This window comes from Corvus moneduloides, chromosome 18 (genome assembly GCF_009650955.1).
Source record: "Corvus moneduloides isolate bCorMon1 chromosome 18, bCorMon1.pri, whole genome shotgun sequence".
NCBI lineage: Eukaryota > Metazoa > Chordata > Aves > Passeriformes > Corvidae > Corvus > Corvus moneduloides.
The window spans coordinates 7,341,036-7,367,070 of record NC_045493.1 but is presented as its reverse complement, the minus strand read 5'-3'; the positions used below and the strand labels follow the sequence as shown (position 1 = coordinate 7,367,070).

The 26,035-nt window shown below is 38.0% G+C and overlaps 1 protein-coding gene across 8 annotated transcripts in view; it reads left to right on the top strand.

The window, feature by feature from the left end:
- Positions 1-26,035, top strand: part of ARVCF (ARVCF delta catenin family member) — a 258,278-nt gene that overhangs the window by 27,519 nt on the left and 204,724 nt on the right. The gene's annotated exons all lie outside the window — the stretch shown is intronic.

The window sequence follows — 26,035 nt, the reverse complement described above, 5'->3', positions numbered from 1 at the left end:
CAATAGAGAATGGGGCTGGGAGGTTTGTGGAGCATCCCCAGCTCTCCCCACCAGCCCAGGGTAGAGACAGGCTCAGCATATGCTGAGCACAAATCATTCTAAGGCTCTCTGCACATTTTTCTCTTCTTCATCAGTCTTTTACTGGGATGCTGTGAAGTTTCTTAGTCCTTGGTATTATTTCTGTGTGCAGCCTTGCTTGCTGAACAATTGTAGCAATACCAGAGTTCAATTCAGCAGTATTTCTTCAAGAGCTTGGGTCCTTGACTGATTTGTAGAGGACAAATGAAAAGAGCAATTGCAAATGGGTTTCTGTGCTATTAAAGCTCTAAACAGCCTTCCCTCTTGGCTGTGTGTCAGATCATACCTCAAGGAGGGATGGGTGGGCTATGAACCTTAAAAAGATTTAAGTACTTAAGTGCAGGGTCAACTTGTCATTTCAGTGGCTGTCTTAAACTGGTCTCGGAGTGCTCAGCAGTAATGATTTTCTTAAATATTTTCAGGTAGAATTGAAGGTGGTAATTGAGTAGCAAATGTTTTGAGTTCTTACATTTCTTAATAATATTTTCCTATAATTTACTTAAAATTTCACTACAGAGCCTCAGTTTTGGATTAATTTTAAAAAAGCATAGTTGCAGCTTGTGCTGTGGGGAAGATTTGTATCTAGTATATCAATAGCTGCACAAAAACCGGTAAGCCAGAGAGTGAACCAAGTCAGGAGAGGAAGAGGTTGTTAGGAAGATCTTTTAGAGGAGAGATATTAGCATACAACTTCCTTCATTAGTCAGCTATTTTAGGGTATTCCATCAATGCATAACATTAATCAAGGGAAGGGGAACTAGCTTGTGGCCTCTACCCTGTAGATCCTTGAGACTGTGTTACCTCTCTTCCCATACAAATTTGTAGACTTCACCTGTTTCTGGAGCCATCAGTTCTAGCATTCTGCAGCACTGGCCATTCTCCTCAGTGCCAGCCCTCTTTCTTTTTTCTTTATTCCTCTCAGGTGTGTAGAAAGCGGCAAGCTTGAATTGATTTTGGCAAGAAGCCATAAGAGTTGATGCAAGAAGGCTGTCATCCTCTGGTACACAGAAGTGGTTTCTAGATGTGAAATCCATACCCTGATCCTTTGTTTCGCCCGATGTTTCAGTGACACTGCTTGGGTTCAGTCTGTCACTGAAACATTCCTGCTTTGTTGTTTACAGATGGTTCTCTGTGGCTGGTTTATGACTTGGTGGGGAGATAACTGCCTGGTATCTTCATTTTCCTATTATTTCACGTATGAACAGAATGTATTGGCCACTGTTAAAGAAGTAGCCTTGTCAAAGAGAAAAGATAATTACAAATCACCATTAACGTTCTTTGAGGATGGCTAATTGGGAGAAATTGGTAGGAACAGCAGAGTGAAAAGTTTAAGTGCCAGTATCTCTGGCCTCCTGTTTAAGCATCAAGCCTGCCTTGTATAATAAAAGCTATTTATAAATTGCTGCTCTGTTAAACGTGTACAGAATTTTACGATGCATAAATTGGGAGGCAGAGCCAGCTAAGGGACTTAGCAGAGTGATGAATGGATGACAGGGTGCAAGACTGAAACTGTGTTTTATTCATGGATTGTGAGGTCAAGAAGAACAACTGCTGGGAAGGGTTGGCAGTTGAATGAGAAAGATAAAGAATCCAAGAGATAAAGAATCCAGTGATCTGAGAATTATCAAGCCACATTTTCACACTTCTTTTTGACAGTTACCACTCCAGGTAGTAGCTTTCTATTTTTACTTGCTGCACTCTCATGGGTTATTTTTTCTCCCAGTTCCACTTGCATCACTGTCATCAGCTGCTTCCAGTGTCACAGCCCTAATTCTCCTAACTCTCAGTAATGTGTTACCTTACATTTTAAGCAACAGGTAAGAAAAGGGGTTTTTTCCCCTCCCACACTTTTGTTTTGATACAGCCACCCACCCCCACCCATTTACAATGTAGAAAGTATGTGATCATGCAATCCAAAATCATAGTCTTGATCTGGGGCCCAGCTGGAAGTTCATTAATCTGTTCAGTTTGGGCTTAACTTGTCAGGGCTCAAAAGATTGTTAGAGGCTGATAACTCATTAAATTGCCATTTAATTCTGTTGGTCATGCAGGTATTCCTGAGCAGAATGCAGTTAATGCAACTTAATTCCAAACACATGAGTCAAGTTCATTGGTTTGCAGTCATTATTTGTAGTTTTGTCACAGGATATGTTCAACCCGCAGGTACATTTTATATCCACAAATACCACAGAGTAAAAAAAAACAAATCAAGGTTAGAATAGAGCTGCTTTGGACCAATTAATGAAATCTGATTTCCTTTCATAAATTTACTGTGGAGTCTTTCTGTATTTAATTTAAAATTGGCAGATAGATTGTTTAAGGAATATGCGGTTGCACTTCAAAATGCATGTTTTTCTCTTATGTGTTCATTGTTTCTTGCATCTCTAAGGATTTCTGCCAAAAAACATTGGAAAGGAAATTAAAGAGGCACTCAAGATAATCATCACAAAGAGAAGAGTTCCCTTACCTGGTAGCAAATGAGAAAATACACCCTGATTAATTTTACAGTAGCAGTGGCCTTTAGTTTTCTTCTGGTAGCTTGTAGGGTGTTTAAGAAAATGGGTGATGTAAGGGACTCTGATGTTTGGGGAAACTGCAGCACTTCTTTCTCATGCAGAAATTACAGATATTCACTTTTACAAGCCCCAGTATCTCAACATACTCTTGGTATTGTAGCATTGTAGTGCTGTAATTTGACTAAAAAACCCACAAAAACATAGGCAAGCAGTATTAAAAAAAAAGAAAATATTTGATTGTGATTCTTTATAAGTGAAATACATCTGATAATGCCTGCAGTATTGGTTGTGGTCTAATTTGTGTGTTGCGCACTAACAGTATTTGCTGGACAGATTTCATCCTGCTTTTGCCACCAGGGTTGCTGAAGACCCCTTTAGAGCATGGAGGATGTTGGTTGAGTGTGGGTTCATTCTTTCTATAAAACCTTTTACAGTAGAATTATATTTTTCTGGGAATGGCTTGTTGTTCCCTAGGCTTGCAGTATCAATCTGATGAGCCCTTAGTCTAGGAATGGATGAGTGGGATCCACAGCAGTTATTCCAGCAGACTGGTGGCATGTAGTGGTATTCCAGTGGCACGTAGCTGACAGACCACTTGGGCACTCCGGTTCTCTGGAATTGCTCTGGATGCTGACTGGTGTCCTAGGAAAACTGGCTGTGCTCTGTCAAGGGTTTTTTTCAGCCCTACCTTAGTTCAGCAGTATAACCTATATCTTAGTCTACTAATTTTACCTACATGTTGATCCAAAATGTGACAGACTTGTTTGGTGCATCTATCCTCACTGGTTGGACTGAGGTCCTTCACCCTACAGTGAGTACTTGGGTTTTTATTTTTTTCTATAGCAAATGCAATTTGAGGGGGGTATTGAAGTTTGTTTGCACCGATAATACCTTGTGGTTGGACTAACATGAATGTCTGTTCTGCAAATAATGGCAAGGACAGCCTGCATGCTAAGCAGAATGCAAGGAGAGTGTGGTGGTTCTTTTGCGAATGATTCTAGATCTTAACTTTGAAGTTAAGGAACTATTAGCTCTATTGTAAAGTTAATATTTTTGAAAAAGAAGTTAGGCCAGGTTTTTTCCCCAATAGTTATAACTTGATACTTGTCTTCTAAACTGTCAGTGATGTTTCTTTTAGGGGAGCATATTTTTGCTATCTATTTATGTTATAAATAAAGGTAATATATTATGTATGAATATTAGTATTAGTATTGTACAATAATCAAAAATGGCTTTCCCACAACTCTAGATAAAATTTAAAAATTAGCTGTAAGAGCCAGTCTTTCAGTTTGCAGATTAAGCAATGTGAAGCAGGACATAAGAAATCCCATGGAATTTTTTACTTTTCACACTGTTCAGAGTAGGAAACCATTTTTCCATGGAATAGGACTGGGTTCAGAATAGTTAATAACAGCACTTTTTGGAAACACTACAAAGATGGCATTGGATGTTTCCACATATCACAGTTGGCTCGCTAAGTGCCATATTTTCTCTTAAGTGCTTTCCCTGCTGTTATTTCCTCCCTGAAAAGTTGATGGTTGAATCAGTCCCTAAAAGCAGAGTGCTCCTGGGAGAAGCTAAGGACACACAGGAAGCAAGCTTAGTTTGAATACTGGTGTTGGCTCATACATGAGTTGGATTTACATACTATAGTACGATCAGATAAAATGGTGCAGTGAAGAGACTTCATTCTTCTAGTGTCTGTTACTTTGTGCTTTCTGTATATGGGATTTTTATGGAAAGTAGTGGACACGCAGCATTATACATTTGGCTTGAAACATGGAGTGGGAAGGAGAGTGCGTGGTGTCTTACACAGGGCTCTGGGAAGGAAGCAAATTGCATGCCTACCTGAAAACAAAAGGCTCACTAACATGGTGTTTAATGTGTTTTCCCAAGAAAGCAATTACGTATTTTAATCCTGAAGTCTGTGAAATACATGCATTACATGTGTCACTTTTGTATATATTGTTTTGCTTCCATCTGGATTTGAGAAATTAGACTTGCTTTGGACCAAAGCCAAATAATATGAGCCAGTTTCATGCCTTGTAAGTTATTGAAGAGAATGTTTGGTACCTAAAACTTCAGTTTGCTGGTTCCCTTCCCATTTCTCTTAATCCTTTTGGGAATTTTGGTTATAACTCTCTTTCAGAGACTCAACAATTTCTGAAGGCTGGGTTACTACTCCAGTGGAATGGAAGGAATTTTAAATATGATCTCTCTTTCCCCTGACATTTGTCCTTTTCTGGTTTGCAGTCTCCTTTTTGCTAATTCTAGAGAACAACTATGTTAAATCACAAAATATGCTTTGATCTTAATGGATCCCTGTCACAAAAATCACTATCTGAACTTGGGGTCAGAGGATGTTCAGGGCAATAATTTGATTTTGTTTTCTGTATCTCTGCAATATATTTATTAAAGCTCCCATGGCCTGTTCTCTTACTAAAGCATGTGTTTCTCTTTTGTTTGATAGGGTTCGTTACGAGGCAGGGCTATTGGTTTGCTGTTGTAACAGCAGCATGAGGAAGACAGACAAGCAAGTAAATTTGGCATACAATCATGTTGTTGGAGTAGAATATACCTTGAACAAATCTTAGTCAAATGTGAGCTTTTATAATAATTTGGGGCTGGATTTTGTTGCATACGATCCAATCAATTGCGCAAGTTTATTGTGAGATGACCCACATACAGGGGTAATTTTAGAGCACTGGAGATGCCTATTAAACTTACCTTAAAGGCTTTTCTTTTTAATGGTCTGTTACCTCTCCTTGTATTTATATTATTTCAGTTTGCTAAGGTCTGAAATAGCAAATATTTTAAATGGGAGAAGATGTGTAAAGATGTACTGAAAATGTGATTTGTGAACCTCTTTGGAATTCTCTAGGATGTAAGTATAAATACAGAAAGTCTGTTAGAGCATTTTAAAGACTACAGAAGAATAGTTTTCATAGACGGAAGTTATTCATTACATAACAAATTGAATGTATCGATCGTACTTTAAGAATCAAAGGTTAAGATTTTACTTAATTTACACAGAATGCTACATGGAAACACATTACTTAAAGAAATTCAAATTGTATTAATGCTCACTGCCTAGAAATGTTTTTGTAGCAGCTTTTGCTTTTCCCCTGTAGGAGATGACTTCTGTAATCTGTGTTACTGATACACTGTAGAAATTTTAATAGTAGTGCAGTTTTATTATTGCATAAATCTCTGTTATGGCAACATAAATCTCCTATGACAAACTTCGGACAAAATCACGTTAATTGTGTCCTTCTATTGACTTCAGCTAAGTCATGGAAAGATTCTTTGACAAAATTAAATAAGAAGAAATGAAAAGAGGCTGCTTGTCAGCTTCATTTATATAGGCAAAGTAAAATAACTTAAAATAGGGAGTAACTGTGTTAATGCTTCCTGGAGGGAAGGTGGTGTATAGATATTGATGAATTTGCCTCTTCCATGATCACCAAGTCCTCAACCACATCCCTTGTGTAACTAGCTTTAATGTAGAAACAAAAGAATCTAGTGTAATATAACCGTGGTAATTAATATGTTGTAGCAGGGATTCCTGGCAAGATGGGCTGTAAAATGAGGAAAATCAACATTTGTTCTGGTAGCATAAACTTGTCAAGACAATCTCTTCTCAGTTCAGGTCACTGTCTTATGGGGAATGTCATCGCACTGTCCTCGTGTTGCAAATGGCAGCCGCTAATATGGAGCTTTGGATCGATTGATTCATTTCTGACTGCAGTTGCTTACCCGTGGTGCGCTATAATGAGCTTATTTTCCATAGTGATTGTATTTAGGTGGGGGCAGCATAGAGAGGAAAAAAAAAAAACAACTGGAGGGATTATAAAGAAAGCAAGGAACATGATTTAAAATCCTTCATGTGGAAAGAGGGGCTTAGAGATGCCTCTTTTTCCTCACTTTTTGCATGGATACTCTTCTTAATTTTACTAGCATCTCTAATTAACTAGCTCTGTTTCAATGGCCTTCAATATACAGGCAGGGATTTGCATGAAAGTGAGAAAACTTACAAAGGTTAAAATTTGTCTTTAGTTTCCACTCACTCTGGTTATTTTGTTTTTATTATAATGATTTAGATTCTGAGGATAATTACCACAGTATCTGATGTGAACTAAGATCTGACAGGAAAGCTGTTTTTAACCATGCTGCTAAAAGTTCCAGTAAATTATTAATAATTTCAGTATTTAATTTGGCAAAACCTGATAGTACTTATCTTCAGTGCTCATAAGCTATGTAGTAGGCTCTTGAAGGAGTTTCTTTAGAAATTAAGGAGAAGTAGCAATTTATAAAGGAAAACTACGTTCTTTGTCTGAGCACTGTTAGGGTGTAGGTAATCAGCATCGTGAATGAAAACCCAAAACAAGTGTGGAACACTTTTCGGTTTTATAGTTGTTATTCCTCATTAGAAGTAGCTTATTTGTCTCCATATATACTGGGGAAAAGGATCTGTGTTAATTGCAAGTTCTTAGAAACTTAATTGTGTTTAACAGACTTGTACTGTGCTACAGAGGTTAGATCTCATGACAAGCAGCATATTTTGAATGAAAGGGCAGGGTTGGGATGTGGGACTTGTGGCACTTTAGGAGCAGGATGTACAAAACGCTTCTGACTCCTGGAGCCAGAGACCATCAGTCAGTGACAATCTGTGTCTTTTCTCTTGGTAACGCTGCAGCTCCTTGTTCTGAGGCAGAGTGCACCTTTACGTTTAGACATGTGACCTGCCACCAAGTGTAATCTGGTGTCAAGAGACATCAGCTGTTTGTGACCTTGGATGAATCACTTGGTCTTATGAGGAACAGAGATGTTACTTAAGTAAGAAAGTTGTTATCTCAAAAAGTCTGGAGCACATCTCTGTCAGTTCAGGATTATGAATATATAAGCATTCAGGTATTTTTAGGGATTCCAGTGGGTATTTCCACTCATTCAGCAATCCTTTAATGAAATGTGCTTTTTCTTTCTTCCCTTCAATATGATTAGTCATTTAATAACAAAAATAGATTCAAGAAGTTGTGGGAGAATTCAACAGTCCTATGAACAAGTTTAAAATGCATGATAACTCTGATGTTTTCATCTAGCCTGGTGTTCATCAGCTGCCCTGGCAGCTTTCAGCTGCCTTAGCCTCTGAGCAAAGCAGAAAGTTTTGAATAACTGTTCTCATGTTCCTGTTTTATCCTTGTTCCTCCTTCCTCCATACGAGAACGGACTATCCCTGCTTTTTCATTTCTTGCTGGAAAGTGCAGCATGTCTGAAAACACAAAATCTTGCTTCGTAGCTCTCATTCCTATGGACATGAAGGCTTCATCCTCAAGAGAAGTGCTGGGCAGGAATGATGCTTAATACGCATGTAGTTACTGCTATACAAGAATGCAGGGAATGTTTTGACATCAACTATTTGCAAAAAAAAGTTGAATAGTTTCATCTATAAAAATACTGAGATTTACAAACCAGAGAAAATGAGGCATCCTTTGCCCTTCATCCCAACATGTGCTGATCAGGGCCCAGGGAGTGGGAAACTCAATTCAGCACAGACTGTAAGTCATCCCTCTGGCATCTTGGGCAGGTGCTTACTGCAGAGTTTGCTGGCCCAGGCACTCTTAGTTTCTTCTCTTGCTTTCTTCCAAGATATTAAAACTGATCCAGCTTGCTTGCAATCTTCTGTTTGAGTTAGCTCCAGAGTAGATTTGTGTGTCAGGAGACTTGAGTTCAGAAAGTTCTCTTGCTGTTTGCTTTGAAGATGGGTCTGCTTTGGTCCCATCACTGGAGAAGGTTCATTTTGAATGCTCAATTTGTGGTAGATGTAGTCTAACCCATTGGGCAGTGCACCCAAAAAGCTCTCTCTCTTCCTTCAGTGCTGCTCATGTTTGACAGCAGGAGCATAGGAAGGGATGTCAGGATGGCTCCTGTCACCACGAGGGAGCTGCTGCCTTGGCTTGGCTGTTACTCCAAGTCACAGGCACAGAAGGAGGAGCCACCCAGAGCTTTTCTGTCAAGGGGAGCTCCTCTTTCTCCTCTCTTTTCTGTGAATCTGGCCTTCATTTCACAGCTTTTGTTACAAGTCTGAAATGGAATATGTCATGTCAAAATGAAATGTTGAGAGGGTTTGAGCAAGAGAAGGAGCTATTTCAAATTCAGTTCAATCTGGCGAACCGAGAAATCAATTATTCACACCGCCTGAGTTAGGACATAAAATGAAATAGTGTAATATCTTCACTTAAATTTTCTCTCAGTAGTTTTAAGCAGGATATTTGAGCTCAGACATAGGGGTAGGGGGGAGTTGTGTTGCTGTTGGGTTTTTTTTGTTAATTATGTGTTGTTTTAGGGGGTGATGTTTGTTGTTTGTGCAGTGGGATCTTTAGGGACTAGAATGTGTGGAGCATTGACTGACTGGGATGGCTCAGTGCTATGGACTAGAGGGGTGAAGGACACCTGAATTCTCAAGGCAACATAGTGAATTTGTCTAAGTGTGGTGTGAAACTAAAGCCCCTCAGGCTGAGATCTGATGAGGGGCATGATTGAGGACGTCATGGCTGCAGAGCTGACACAAATGAGCAGAACATAAGTACAAATGTGCTTTCAGTAATGGATAATCTGTTTCACTATAAAAAAATAGGTCATTGAATAGCAAGAAATGTAAAAATTATAAACTATATGTATTTCAACAAATGTGGTTTTTTCAGATCTAATATAAGGCTCTTGGTGAAAGAAGTTTTTTATTTTTTTTTTTTTAGCATCTTTCATGCTGTCTCTGAAAACATGCATCATCAATGGGTAGTTAATATTAAGACAGAGTGTTCTGCATGCTTAGTCTTGCATCAAGCAGTTCATACCCTAAAGGAATATTTGACTTAAGGGAATAGTGCAGCAATTAATTGGAGATAATACACAACTCTAATGGTTCCTTTTAGTATGTTAGTGGATGCACAGAGGCTTTAGCAAATCTTTGCTTTCCAAGAGGGTAAAATGTGACTGACTGCCCTCCTGAAGACCCATCTATATAGAGATGGAATCATCTTTGTTTTCTTCATTCAGTACCCCAGGCCAGCATGAGTCTCAAGCTCTTGCTGGGATTTAGTACTGCAGCTTCAAGCTATTTATATTAGGATAGGAGGGAGTGAGCTATTCATAGCTAGGCACAAGTGGAAGGAGATACAGGGAGGCAGAAATGGTGTTGGGATTAGGATCCTTTCAGTAGGCAGCGACTTTATAGCTTTTCAGCTCAGTGCTCTCCTGTTTGTAATGAACTTTCATTTCCTAGGTGTCATGTCTGTATCTTGACTAGGATTTGTCATTCCATCCTCAATCCCTTTTTTCCTTGAATTTTTGTCTTCCATTTTCACTTTTCTGTAAGACTCTTCTCCCTATCCATTTCACTCCAGCTTCCTCTTAAGTTTTCCCTCACATGGAAATAATGTTTCTCAGATTTCCCCGTGTTCAATCCCATAACGTTATTCTGTGTTTCCTGGTATAGGGCGTAACTTCTTGCCAACACCTTCCCTGACTTGTGCTCTTACAGTGTGTTGGTTTAGTTTTCAGAGATGGGAGGCTTTAGGTGACAGGAAGCCATTACTTTTTATATTTTCTTGGATACAAATATCCTCTGGATGATCATGTATTTGTTGTGCCACCTATCAGCCATTTCTAAGTTGGAGGCAAGGAAGAGTCTTCTGCTTTTTCATGAAGTTCCCACACTATGCTGAATGGAGGAGAGAACTTCATTTTATGTTTAAGTAGTGATTCACAGTTGTAAATGTGGTTGTATAAAGCTCTGACTTAATGTTCCCATGTATGAAAGTACCATACGTTACAGATGCACTGGGAGATGTAGCCAAAAAAAGAAAATTTGGTTCTCTTTATTTTAGTTTTAAAACTGACTTAATTCCACGAGAAAGATCTCATTTATTAAATGAGTAGGTGTTTTGAAACAATTTCAAACCTATTTGCGGAACTTAATAGAGATTAGATCTGTTAATAGAATTTCACAGCTTTAATGGCAAAAATCCACAAATGTGGTCTTATTATTTCTTAAATTCTTAATAGTTCTTCCATGAGAGATGTGGTGGTTTCTTTTCTTTTGGTTTTCTCTTAATTTTATTAGTAATTGGAATTTGCTAACATTCCTAGCTTTGAAGAGACCTAAAAATTGAATCTAAACCATTGGAAATGGTCTTCTGTCTTCCTTGTATTTTATCTATTTACATGAAAAAGCCTGGGCTATTGACACTGTATCATATTTATTGTAGGTTCCTGGATCTTGTTGCCACAGTTACATCTGGTTTTGCTGGGCTCAAAGTTATGCTAATTGACAGTTTCTTAGGGAGAATAATCCTCAAATTTCAGGGAATAATCATTCATTCTTGCTCTAAAACTTGAGGAAGCTCTTTAGTTTTCATCCACAACAATATCCCCCTCCAACCCGATTCGATACCAAGGCTGTATGTAGTTAATTTTTCTCAGAGAATGTTTTTTTTCTTGGATGCTTTTTGCTGTTTGATCAATCCTCCTCTTGCTTTTCTCCTCTTCCCCCATCTCAGAAAACAATGGCCTTTTTCTTATGCTAAAAATCTGATGCTTCAGATTTCTCTGAAGAAATGACAGTTTCAAGGTTCTGCATTTTGTAGGTAGTGCAACCTACTGTCCAAAGAAAGATAATCAGGGTTAATCACATGGCAAAGCAAAATATTATTAATGACACACCATTAATCTCTCTCACATGTTCTTAAAGTGAATTTGCTTACTCTTGGAAGAAAAAAGCCCAAATGCAAAAAACCTCGCCAGAACTTTGTTGTTTGGTCCTGGACTTGCTCTCTTGTTAGTCTCAAAGAAAAAAGAGAGAAGCCAGACTGGTGTAAGCAAAGAGAGATGTTGTACTGCAAATGCATTCTAAACAAGCCTTGGTATGTGTAAATGGTACCTAACAGGAAAGCTGGAGCTTCAAGATTATCGCAAATGCCCAAGATGGGATAAGGTAATGAATTTGTTAATTTAAATTGTTTGAAGATAGAATCAAGCTGTATCTACCTTGAGATTACTTGCTTTGGTATAAACTGATTTGTAGCATGATAGAGTTTTATCTAGTTTCAGTGCTTTCTGCAGTTTCTGCCACTTTCGTATGGTCAGCTAAAATCCTCTTACAGGAAAGGCTTTATTGGAGCAGACACTTAGATTTTATGATGCACTTAGATTTTATATATTTAGTGTGTAACAGTACTTCTGTAGTTGACTCGGAGAAAAGGAACAGCTACCTGTCCAGCTTTTCCTTGTAATGTCCACCTAGTGCTATATATTCAAGGTATTTTAAACTTAGTCTTCTGGATTATGTCCAATGGTTACCCAATTAACATGTCCTATCTTGGGCACTTGTAAGTCGCCAAAGTTATCAGCAGAACTTCTAGAACTAGATAAAGTCTAATTGTCTCAGTGAAGAGGCAATTCAGAAAGGAATTACTGCAGCTGTGTCATTAAGCACACCTGATGGAAGTTCTGATTTAAGAGCCTTTAAATGCTTTTTTTGGACTGGTGATAACTAAAGACTTTGCAAAGGTAGAGTTTTTATTGCGGAGTAAAACAGGATCTTTTTCATCTGCTTTCTGAACCTGCCTGTTCCCATGGCTTCACTCTTGAAGGGTTGGCAGCTTCTGGGTACCATGACTTAGCAGTGACTGAGAACAGTCATAGGCTCTGTCTGAGCCCCCTGTGCCCCTGAAACTGCTGAGGCTGATGGTGTGGGGACCTTCCAGACACGGAGAGGTGAGTGGGAAAGTTTGAGATGGTATGTTTAGGAAATGAGGGCTGGGCAGACAAATCTTACCTCTGTAAATATTAGTGTGGATCTTGGGACGGAGCGCAGCAGTGTCTGGCATTACACTGATGTGCATCCCCTTGCCATGATTGAACTACTGTCCAGGCATTGTGAGCTTTTGAATTTTCCTGTGTTCAGCCCACCCTTTAATTCCTGCTGTGTGTGTGCATCCTGTTACACTTCTGTACCTAGAATGTGCTTGTCAGACTGCTCCCAGAGCCTTGGAATGTGCAGTGCAGGAGCTGGGCTGCCCAAGGGTTCTACAAACGTTTGGGATTTTCATATAAAACTTAGTGACTCGCTGGGAGTACACAGTGTAATTTGGCTGAAATCAGAGGCATGGTCTAGTGAGTTCAGAGCCAAGAGGTCTGTATTCTAGCCCTCGCTCCTCTATTGATTTCCTGCAGCATTGCACATGTCATTTTTACTGTATGAGTCTTTAATGACACTTTTTTTAAACATGAGAAAAATATGAAGAGGGATAGCAGTGATGGCTTCAATAATATTTTAAAGATTTTATGGATTTAAGTTTATAGATACTGGCAGTCCTTGTCTATGGAAGTGGTATATGATAAAAATATTTTTACTATAATTTTCTGTTGGAATTTGATACAGCAACAGTGGTGTTGAGATTGGCAGGGTTCAAAGGATAGCTTACATGTTCTGAGTTTGAATTCAAAATATAGTCTCTGTATTCTGTCCTAAAGCTGTAGTTCCTTTTTACTATTGTTTGGCAGCAATTGTATGCCTGTCTCCCCTTATCACAAGCTCTGAAAGGCTGCTTTTCAAAAGGGGATTAATATTCTTAAATTTAGTACCTTGTGTTACCAATTTAAATTGGTAAGTTGTTTTTTTCTTGATAATAATATGATATATAAATGTATAGCATGTTTTTGCCTTAGATAGTTTAAATTGCTTTCTGTTGGTATTTTTTTGGAAGGCCACTTTTTTCTGCTCTTTCAATGCACTGTTCTGTCCATTTGTTTCAGAGAGCTGGTGATTTAGGCTCACGTATAAGAAACAAATTTAGCTACAGGATGGTGTTAAAATTATCTTGCAATGTACTAGTCCTATTCTAACTCAACTTGGCTTTATAATATTACCTTTAGAGAGAAGAGGACAGTTAACAGAACCCTCACATCCTAAAATGTTGGCATTTATTTGAAGAAGTACAATTTTTATTTAGCTACTGAAGTATTTAGAAAAATACACCTCCTATATCAGTGCAAATTTAAGATTAACATCCAGTCGCTTCATTATTTTGCTTGTTGTATTTGGTACCAGCTAAAACTTGTAATCAGTTCTCTACTACATGCATTCTAAATTTTACAGATTTAGTTGAATCATTGCCTTTTTTCCCATGTGTGCTTTAGGGCTTAGTTTTCTTTGCAGATTTACATAAAAATAAACTGAAGGCCTGGAGAAAGGGCTCTACTAAGAATGTTGTGTTCCTGAATGGTTGCTTCTTAGGTCTTTTACTAGTGTCATATTAAAATTGCAGAGAAATTGGCTTACGGTATTGTTTTAATTATGTAACAGAAGTGTGGTTTCTCTTCCTTTTTTGAGCACTGGATTATGCAATGACTTTAGAGGCAATTTTGTCTCTTTTTTTAAAGTGGTATTAAATTACTGATTTTCCTCTACTTTGAAGCTGTCTGCAGATAAGCAGATCTTAGAATTAAATCATGTTTAAATCATAAGGCCACTGACTACGTTGAAGTTGTGGGGATAGGACTGAAACTTTCCTGAAGTTTAACAGTGTTTGAATTGAGTATTTTAATTCAAGCACATCTTTTGTTCCTGAGTTGGACAGCAGCCAATTTGTGCTGTATCTTTCTATTCCTTCAGGGAATTGTAGGCATTTTCAGCTTTATTTTATGCCTTAGTTGAACAGGGTACATTCTTTGGATGTACGTAAGGGAAGAGAAGGGGGGAACCAATCTGAATACTCAGGCATGATACAATAAGCTGTAGACCATTGATAACAAAGGATTTTTACTGGCTGAAAATAGGTGCTCAGTAGCTTCCCGATAGAAGCCCTCAGATGGTGTAGCTGCTTTTAAAAGCTGGATGGTTTTATAAATATATATCTCTATCTCAATCACTGTGTCCCCAACAGAGAGATATAAGGTTCTGCTATCCTGACTGTGACTACGAGTGTAACAGTATATGGAACATAACTTTGCAAACAGATTTGACTCTTCCATATGGCAGTGCTTAGGTTTAATTTCTGGAATTTTGTAGTTGTGTATAAATACTTGGGTCTCTCAATGTGTAATTAGCACCTTGTCTTCTCCTTTACCTGGTTTATAATTTTCTTCAAGAATGTATGTGTGTTTAAGAAAAGCAAATCAGATATTAATTTCTCCTGCTGAAGAAAGAAGTCAGCTTAATGATGTTTTAAATATAAAGTGTTCTTGCATAACTTAATGTTTAGATTTACAGTGTTCATCTTGTAATAGTCACCTGCTTCAGAAATTGGTTTGTGTGTCTGTCTAGTGATTTTCTAATCCTGTTCTGAAGGTCGCACTGGCTGCTGGTCAAGGGGACCTGCTGCAATTCTTAAGTTATGGCCTAAGTTTATATTACATGATTTTGATGTGTGATGATCTGATTATGCAGTAAGCTACAGTGTGATTCATGAGATCCAATTTTGTGATGCCTGGGATGTTATTGAAGCTGGTGCTCTGATTATGACTTTGTGACATAACTTACGACATTATTTCCAAACCCACTTTTTCTTCCTTTTGAAATAACACCAGTGTATCTTCCTATCCCAGCTGAAATTGAGGATCACGTCATGCCCTTAAAATGACATTAAAATTTATATTTTGAGTATTAGAGAGTATTAGATTCTGAGTATTAGAGTATTAAGATTCTGAAAAAAGAAATAGTAAGATGTTAAGTGATAATGGGTGAACAGCAGGAAATGCTGGGCCTCTTGGTAGTCATCATTTATAAAGATATCTTTATCATGGTGGAAGTGTGTGTGTATACTTATTTTTATATATGATATGTTTGTAATTGGCTCATTGTTTCAGGAGATCCATGAGTAATCTTATGCTAAGATTTTTGTCTCTAGAATGTGTTAATCACGTATATGTGTGAGCAATATGTGTATATATTGCCATGGTTTAGTTGAGGTAGTGTTGGGGCATGGGTTAGACTCGGTGATCTTGAAGGTCTCTTCCAACCTGGTGATTTTGTGATTCTGTGAATTTCATAAATGACCTAATCTGCACAGCAGATTTGGAAGCAAATTTAACTTAGGTATAGCAAAAAATAGGGAGTGAGGAAACAGAAGTGTGTTTTTTAAAATGAATGTAAAGTGCAGTATGTATTTTTTGGTAAAGAGGGCTATAAGATGAAAATATTCAGCCAGCTTTTTCAAATGTCAGGTGTGCAGTTATGTGGAAAAAATATGCGTAGTACGTAACTAATATGATTGGGATTCAGGGATTTGTTATGTAACAGAACTCAGGGATTTGTTATGTAATAAATGCTTTGGATGTGCTCACAGCTGCAATGGAGTTAACATTTTTCAATAAGACACATAATTGTACACGTTGCAGGCTCTTTTTTTGTGTGTTGATCTTTCCCGAACAAAATTGGTAAGTAGCAAAGAAGCCAAGTAGTGTAAAAGCTTTTACAGAAAATATTTTCATGTTTCATTTTTACTGCAATAACAATTTACTTTGGTTAGAAATATCCATGTATGATTTTATGTAAATTAAATGTATTTGCCATAGTCTGTAATTATATAGCCATTTATGCTTAAACTGAAGCAGTAGGTTATATGGAAAAGTTAACTCAGACCACTGGATGTGGTTTCCCTTCAGTTACAAGTGTGTTATGTGTTCATGATTTAATCTTTCATCTTCTGTCACTGGACCAGACCTAACCTAGGAGTCCCTGTGTCAACCCATGAGTGCATAAACTGTCATGTAACACTGTTGTGTTTGTTGTCTCATTGAGCAGTTGAGATCTAGTGCTAATCTTATTTTACGTATTATACTGAAGCTATTGAAAACTCTTGGGTTGCTTTCATCTTAATGGGGTTCAGAATTCTCAGAAAACTTCTTGAACCAGGAAAGGTCAGGCTTTGGCCTTCCTTTTGAAACTCCCACTTTGCACAGTGTCCATATTATTTGGTAGTGATTCGATAAAATTGCATGTCTCAAATCATTCCTCAGTTTTTGAAGTGGCTGTAATCCAATGCGAATTTGAGTGTTTGAATTGTTTTCTGTGAAACTTGGTTAAAATAAAATAATTGCTGTTTGGCTTTTGTGTAACTCTTTCAGGCACAGTTCCATAATGCTGGAATTCAAAAGCATCTTATCTTGACTAGACGACCTGGGTCTTAGTTTATCTGCGCAATTCTTCTTTATGTCTAGCCAGGCATAACTGAGAATTTTCTGTTGGTTCTTTCTCTCTTATAAACATGGGAATATTGGAGCTACTTATCCGCTGCCTGAAAGCCAGTGGAAGTTGATGTTAATGAGGGAAATGCAGAGCAGAACTGTGATGGAGTCCACTGCAGTTTTCCTTAGGGTATTAATTACTTGCTACATAGGGCTTGCTCTTGCTCAGGGCAAGGTGCTGGGAACAAAGCCTCAGGGTGTGTTTGCACCAGCAATTAGGCCTTCCCTCTCCTCTCAGCATGAACCACGCCACACACAAGGAACTTTGCCTCGACAGCACTTCCCAGCATCCATTCTGCAGTTTGTGGGAGCAGGATGTTGGAGGGAAATTCTTGAGTCTTCTGAGGTGTGCCTGTGTCTGTCCTAAACAGGTGGCAGAGGTTGGCTCCTGTGCTGTGTCCGAGGCTGGGGCCAGGTGGGCAGTGCAGAGATACCTGTGTTTGCAATTAGTGTTTGCATAGCTGTGCTGCCTTCTACTGTTGTGACCCCAGGACTGGGTTTAGGATTCCTGCATGTGGCTGGTAGTGTAAGGACCTGTCAGATGCACAGAGGAATTGCTGTACTGAATGAGCAGGATGGATGTGCCTTGCTCATGTATCCCAGTTATGGGAATGAAATCTCTGCTGGAAGTTACAGTGGCAGCAAGGATGATGTTTTGCCACAGCAGGCATCCAGCCATGTGCTGCAAGAAGTCTTCTGGGAGTGTTTTCATGTCTTGATAAGGTCTAAGAAACAAGTTCTCCTTTCAGATTTGTGCTTGTGTAAATATGAGAAATTACATGAAGACATTTCAGGTGTTGTTTTATGATTCTATGGCAGTTTACTCAATACAGATTTTGGAAACAGCCCTGTCTCAGGAGGGTGCATATAGGGTATGGGTAAACATTTCAAATTTGATCTTCTTGTACATGTGTGAGAATACTCCTTTTCTTAAAGTACGTGTCTGACTCCAGGGATGTACTCTAGTTCCAGTAACAACAGATGAGATTTAGGTACACAATTAATTATCCCACCAAAATGGCACCAGTTCACCAAATTTCTCAGTCTAAAACTGCATGTAGCTGTTACTTAAGTATTATTGCATCGTAAAATACTTCCATGTTACGTGAAGCAAACTTTTTTTTTTCATTCAGAGTAAGAATACTGACATTACTTCTATTCCTTTTAGCTCACAAAAAGGCAGGATATGAAGTACTAATTTATTGTAAATTATATTTGTATAGGACAGGTGTTCCAATTTTGCCAGTGCATTTGACATTTCTAGTGTGTAGGGGAAAATTGCTATAAGGTATGTACTTTTTTTATAATAGATGTTCAAAAGTTACTTCAACCTTTAACTCAGTAGCATAATCTTTCTGTATGCATTTTATGTATATAATTCTACTTTCTAAAAAGAGGCCTTCGGCCCCTGAAGAGTGAATTAATTTAAAGTAAGTATTTAATGCACTGAACTCACTTGATGGGATGTAGTATTTTTGGAAAATGTAGCTGACAATACCAATTCCAATTTCCTTTCAAAATAAACTGAGGAATTCAAGGATAAATAAAACAACTCTTTAAATTGTCTTTCATTGTTGTTGTGCGCCATAGCCATAATTAGTTGGATGTCTGTGCACCAGGAAGAGTACACAATGGTATTACTAAAATAAAAAGGTTTAGCATGTTTTCCGTTCTGGCCTAGTGGCTGACAGCCAGCACTGGAGTGAAATCATTACACAGGGCTGACGTGTCTCGGGCTTGTACTGACAGGGCTTCACTTTGATTTGTGTGGAGGGAGCAATCGTGATAAGGAGCTCCGGTCCTCTGGGTTACACACTGTTCACTTATCCGGGCCTTCTCATCCTGGGAAAGTAAAGTGGCCACTTCTAACCTGAAAACACACAGAACAACCTGGTAGTGAAATCCAATATGGTATTGCTGCAAGTTGCACGGATTTATGGGTGGTCAGCTGCGACAGCAGTGCTGCTTTTCTTTCCAGCAATGCTTTAGCATGTTGAATAAAGCAAATTAACATTTCAAATCTTCTGAATTGATGGTCATTTTTGGCCAAAAATAAAGATGGTAAATAAACTAAACTTCCTTTACTAGAAATTAGGTATTTAGCCTTTTTTTTTTTTTTTTTTAATTTAAAGAACATTATGCTTGAGTTCTTCTGATACCAGTGGGACCCTGGTTCTCCAGTCTCAAATTATTAATCTGAATATAAACATTGTTGCTCAGATAGGTGGTTTGAATAGCACTAAGCAAAGATCTTTTGTCACTTCTCTCTCTCTTTGGTGCTGTAACAATAAAACTGCATCTGTAGCAGGTATTACAGTCAGCTGCCTGAGCAGATGGACAGTTATCTTTGTGAAATAGAGAGCTGACTTAAATACCTGGCTGCATTTTACTTGGAGGACATAGTTGTTAAGGAGCAGGTAGACAGAACAGGCGGGTTGTCAGGAGCACCCAGGGTATCAGTAAGGCATGACCCATCCATCTGGCAGTCAAAGTTAAGGTTTTTTCTCCTTAACATTCACGACTCAGATCCTGGAGAGAGCTATACAAGCATGAAATCATTGGAATTCTTCAGTAATGTGTGTGGGTTGTAGATACAAGAAGTTTACTCTCTGTATATTCATAAGCCAGTCTAAATTTGATTGTACCCTGGAACAGTCCCTTAGGTGTCTTGCTGCAGCTCCATCTTTCTGGCACACTCATTAATCTGAAGGTGAATTATCTGAGACAGAACCCAGAATCTGGTTTTTTCAGAGGGCCATTTCCCTCTCCTTAGCAGGCGTGCTTTACAGCTTATTGGTCTTTCTTTGGTGTAACTCTGTTTCAAGTTTCCCCCATCTGAAGTACAGCTTTATAATGGTTAAAAACGTTGAAGTTAAATATACTTTATTACACTTGTTGGTTTTCTGCTTTAAGTACTAAAAAGAGAAGCAGCCTGGTCTGCTCCTGTCTTCATTTTCAGATAAAAATGCCCAAATCTTTTTAGTATTAAGTGTCTTTTTTTTTAAAAAAAAAACTTGATTTGCACCCCTCTTGCAAGTCCTGCTAAGCCTGCATTTATTGAAGAATTAGAAATCCGATTATAAAACTTTGGAAATACACATGTATTTATAGCATTTATGCATGTCTTGGGAAGACAGCTTGTTCCTCGCACGCTGTGTGTACCCCTTTTCTTTTCATCTTTCCGTTTAAGTATTTCATTATATCAGGTGTCTACAGTAATGCTCTGCACTTGGAGTGAGCACACTGCTTCTTCCATAGGATTTCATCAAATTCAAAAGAACTCATCACAATAGTGAGCACTGTGCTGAGCTTTTCTTTGTACACGTAAATTATGAGATCCATAGCATTGGCTCAGCATCTTTATCTTCTCTGTAGGACATAGCATGTTGCTTTAGCACCACGTACTAAGAGTGGTACTACCCTCTGCCTGTGGAAAAGGCTTTATTCAAGATACTGATGTGTTTTAATCCGTCTGCCTTCAAGGCAACACCACTGGAACATAAAAGTAAGGAATTGCATGAATATTAATACCAGCTCTTGATGTGACAGGTACCATAGCTTATGTGCATAGTATGGTACTTAAAGAATCTGAGAGACATTTTTAGATGAAAATGAATTTTGACTTTGTCTACTGCTGACAGATTAAGGCTATTTAAAATGGAGTATTCTTCAGTTTTGGGGCTTTCTTCCAGAAAAAGTATTAACTCTTAATTTGCCACAGGAGACTAAAATACAAAAGTTTGTTGTAACAGTTGCTAAGTTTCAGTGTGAGACTTTGACACGTCCCTGCTAGAACCTGTTGACACGATGTTGAGGAAACAGTTCACATCCTGTCATGAATATCACAGTGGTGTGTATTGCTAGAGGTGGGATGTCTAATTTCAGTGGTGGGATGAACAGCGGTCTGTTGGAACTCATCTACTGGAGCACAGCTGAGAGCCAGCAGCTGTGTTTAACTATATTAATTTGGAGAAAAATAGTAAGTTTTCATCAAATCACCTCACTAATTCAGAATTCAAAGTTACTTTCTCAACATTTGCTGGCCACTTCACTGAAAATGTTTAAGATTACAGATGGTATTCCTGTGATTCAAAAGGGAATGTTTCTCTTTTTTGTTTCGTTTTGGTTGGTTTCTTTTTGTTCAAGACATGCTGGATTCTCCTCATTTACCTGATGACAGCTGTGATACATTAGGTCCTTTTTGTTCTTGACTGCTGAGTGTAAATCTTGCCTGTTGGTTTTGGGCAAGTTATGTAGCTATACTCAAGTAAGTGACAGCAGAGATGGCTAATAGTCATTGCTCCTGGCTTAGTGTTGTATTTATTGACATGACAAAGCTGTTGACATCAAGAAACTGATTTGCAGATTCAACTGTTAAGATTTATTTGGCCAGTCACTACAGAGATCTACTTTTACCTAGTAATAGCACATATTCAGTAAATTAATTGAAAATACAAGCTCATCCTTTTTTAAAGAAACTGTAGAGCCTCCAAAAAATGTATTAATTCCTTCCTCTAAGGAACTCAAATGAGAAAGCACAATATGCATGGTGTAAACATCCTTTCTGTGTTTTGGTATTGTTAAGGAGAGGACTTGATTTACACATGTAGGCTTTTCAAATCTTCTGTAGATTTCACATTAAACCTAGCCCTGTTTAGTTTTACTGCACTATTGGAATCATTTTCTTGACTAACTAATTTCTCAAACTTTCAGTTGTTGATGGGTACTTTCCCAAGAGCAGTGGTTTTTGGACAGAATCTTGAAAACTTCTCCTTGTCTAAAAAAACGGGATAAATGAGCTGTTAAATAATTTTAAAATGCTTTCAATAGCATTTGAAATGAAAAGTTCTATGAATATAGATAATCTTCCTCAAGCAATTGGAGGATTTGCAGTTGGTCTTTTGATCTAAACTTGAATATTTTAAACTGTTCATTTTGGTGAGAAAAATTATAGTCTGATTATCATGAAACAAATACGTTTAACAGCGTAAACTGATTTATTATGTAGATGCATCTGCTTCTCTAAGAGGCTGTACTGAGCAGGAAGAGAAGGCTGTGCCAAGTCCTTGCCTGTTGCAAGGATAAAATCTCTGTAGGAATTGCTGAAGGTACAACCAATGCCTGATGTTAATTGCCTGAAAATTTAATTCTATATAATGTGTCCCTAGAAAAAATGCTGTTCAGACAATTGAGTGACTGCTCTGGATTACATGTATCTATTATCTTGTGGAGGGAAAAGTGTGGTTTTTTACTCTCAGCAATATGTTTTGAACAAACCAGTGTACACAGTTGGACTCTCAGCAGGAAGAAAGTCCAAGGACTGACATGTTATTTTAATAATGGCCAGGTCAGCAGCACGATCGGTGCTGTAGCACAGCCGAAAGATTAATATCAAACAAATATGTTTTTAACATGAAGCATAAAATAATCTGTCTTTAGCTGTAGAATATGTTAAAATACCTTATTATAAAATTACAGGGCCTGTAATAAATAAAAACATCTATCAAGTTTCTAACAAGGTTTCTAAAATCATATCATATTTAACTGATAAATAGATTAGGTTTTGCAGAAAATAGCCTCCTCATTAAATTGTGAAGATTTCAATCAGATGAAGTACTCCATACGAAAACTATGTTAAAAATTTAACTGTCCTTGTACTTGGTTGGTTGTGCTCTATATTTAGGAAAAATGGTCATAAAATTTCCCCAGCTTGTAAAAATATATCACATCAAATGTATCTAGGTATGACTGCCTGCTCTTGTACACCTGTCATTAGTATCTGGATCTGCAAAAAAAGATTTTTTTTTTTTAACTCCTGTAATTGAGATTTTGTCATAAACCCATTAACTGTAAAGGAAACTGTAAATTCAGAATTCTCTGATCCGTGGAAACAGTACCTTTACTTAGGACAATGTAAACTTTATTTGAACAGTACTCTTCCAAATATGCATTGGTTTAATTTTGCAGGTTCATATTTCTTTTTTAAACCCCTGTTGACTTGTACTTGGTTGGGGCCAGACTCTGGGAGGTCAATCAGTCTTCTAAGACTTCTGGGTTGGTCTTGTTTTTTCTCCCAGCTGAAAGTGAGTCATGACCTCGGACTGCATTTTGCCTGAATTAGGGAAACCAGAACCGATTAATGTAGCTGTGCTTATCATTTGGCAGCTCATCTGGAATATTGGTTTTGACATATATTCCAACAGCTTAGGGAAGGGCTAAAGAGTGAGATGCTGAGCTTTCCAAAAGGTGCCAGTCCATGGCCATTTGTCAGTATTGAAGATTCCCAATGCTTTCATGAAGACAGCTGTTGCAACACTTAGGAGAAGTAAAAGAAAGGGAAAGAAGGGGGATCAGGAATAAATGTTTTCTGTCTTTTCTCTCATCTGTGTATCGGGGGTGCTAAAATTGATCATGAGTGTGAATGCTTGATATAATATGTTTTTTGACATTAAAAAAAATAAATCCCAAAGACTGCCTTGCCCACATTTCCACTTAAAGTATATGTGAAAAAATCTCTGAATAATAGTTGGAGTGACTGACATGAAATTAGATCAATTACAATACAGTTGACATTGATTGAGAGGTGTTAAGTGAGGGATGGAACAAACCATATTTGATCAAGATTAATCCTTTTTCTGCCAGTGCTCCTGAGACTTGTATAATAATAATAATGATAATTTTTTTTTCCTGTAAAGCTGCTTACAGAAGACTGAGGAGCCAAATCATGATATACGGAAGTCCATACAAATTCTGGACACAAGGATCTTTGAAGATCGCACAAACATCTTTAAAGACTTTTAAAATTTATAGTTGGGCATCTTCATTTCAGCTGAAACATCACTACAGTTTAAGATGCTGAAATCATTTAGCATTATGGATGTATAGTTTTGTCTTAAAAATCCCCTTTTCTCATACCCCTGGGAAAAGTGAAGTGGAAAGTAAAATTATAAATGCTTTGAAATGATTCGTGTGTTTAAGTGGAAACCCACCCACAGTTTTCCCAGAGTGCAGGTCACTGAATCCTAATGCTTCTCTTAAAGAGATGGGAACTTCAAAAGTTGCCAAAGATACCGTTTAGAATCTGAGTGGGAAATGAAGTTGCTTCCTGTGTTCACTCAATGCTGATGAAATTAAGTCTGTTTTATTTGACGTGTAGTTGAAAAGTTCCAAATACAGAGCTAATGTTTGAAGTTATCTCAAGCCAGATTTGGTTGCAGGGTTTTTCTGCAACAGCCACAGTGTCACATGGAGCTCCTTATGTAAGTCTTGGATAACATGTACCACCCCCAGCTCCTGAAGAAAAAAAAAGTCCCTCTTTTTAGTCTCTCTTATACCTCTTTATCTTTGGATCTCAGTCTTACTGTTACATACAGCAGAAAGTGTTTATTAACCTTGGTAGTAAAATGGACTCTCTTTTTTCTTTTTGCATTATGAAAATAGGATCGTTTTTGCTGAGTGTTGCATGAAAATGCTCAAATGCTGCAGTTATCAGCATTATTCACTTTCAACAAATATCTAATTTGTGGTAAGTCATTCTTAAAGAGGGTTTTGCCTCTGTGTGGAATTCCTGACAGCTGGAAATCCCAGATATGGCCACTGCTCTTACAAATGTGCTTCCCCTTCTTTGCTGATGCCCAGTGCTCTGTTGGAGCCCAGTGGATTTCCCACATGTGAGCAGTGTGTACACAGCACACAAACAGTGCTGATGGAAACTGTGGAGCTGCTGGATGATGGTTCAGAGTGCACGGCCCCCACTCCTGTGGGGTAAATCAGCAGCTGCACAACTCCCTCGGAGTTTCAAGATACTCCTCTGTTCCAGGCACAACACAGCCAGGCAGGAAAAGGCCTCTTTTGAGAGCACCAGATTTCTATCAAAAAAGACACTGGCTGATGCCAGCAGATTATAGCAATAATACATCCTCAGAAGATAATGGTCCATTATAAACTGTGGGGTTTCTGGACTCTTGCTGTCAGAGTTACTCAGCATTAAACCCCAATCTGTTTGCTTCCACTGGAATTTTGCAAGCATTGCACTACTTGTCTGCTAAGACCAGGCTCCCAGAAGGCTTCTGCTAGTTCCACAACTGTAGTGCCAACATGGGGATTTTATTGGTACCTTGAGTCCAGATAAATTAGTATTTTGATTAAAAATCAATGGTGATTAAAAGGGCTTTTGTCTAATTCAGGGTTAGCATTAACCAACAATTTGAGTATGACAGTGCTTCCAATCTGCCTTATTAAACTTTTGTTTTTAACAGCCAGCTGACCTAACTGGAATAGCTGGGATATGGAAATTCAGGCATAGAGAACATCAGTTGCAAGTAATTGGATGTTGTTTCCTCCGTGCTGTTAAATGGATTCACATCCCTCTCGTAGTGTTTGTCTGGCATGATGAAATGAGCTGTCCAGATGAACAACAAATGTTCATGTGGTTCTTTAAATTGGATGAACCAAATGAAAGCATTTCATAAAATCCAAGATGGGATGGGAGCTTCTGCACATAAATCGCGAAGTCTGTGTGTGGGTTATATTGTAACAGTAAGTGAAGCATTACTCCTTTTCTACCTGCTGGGGATTATCCTTCAATACTCTGAAGCCTTGCACTGAAGTATAGCGATGGATGCTGCTTTAGTAAGAGGAATGCTGCACACTGGAATCCAAACTGCTGGGTAACTAAGTCCAAACTCTTACCAGTGGAGTGAAATGGCTTATTATAATGCAGTGTACTTCCAGTTTTTGCTTGACTGTTCTTTGAACTTTGTTTTCAAAGGGATGAAGCAATCTGCACTACATTATTTTGTATTTCCTTATTATAGGATTGTACACTGAATGTCAAGGATTGAGCAAGTTAAATTCATATGGAAGAGAAATTAAGAAATTTTTTAAATTTTTTTTTTAACCTAAGTACTGCTAATCTTGAAATTCAGAGCAGTAAATTAAATTTATGCAGTGAGCTATATGTTTTCTGTTAAAGGCACGGAAATCTCAGATTTAGACTTCTGGGTGACCTGCTGGTAAAATATGCTTTTTAGGAGCTAGGAAAGACGTGTCCCTCTGAAAACAAAAAATTAATCTATGTGCTTTGTAGAATAGGTAGACCATTCTGTGTAACCTGTGCTCACTTCTGCGAATTCTTTTTCTTTGTAATGCTGTAGTGTCTATAAACTTGAACAAAGATAGATGTAAAAACAGGTTAT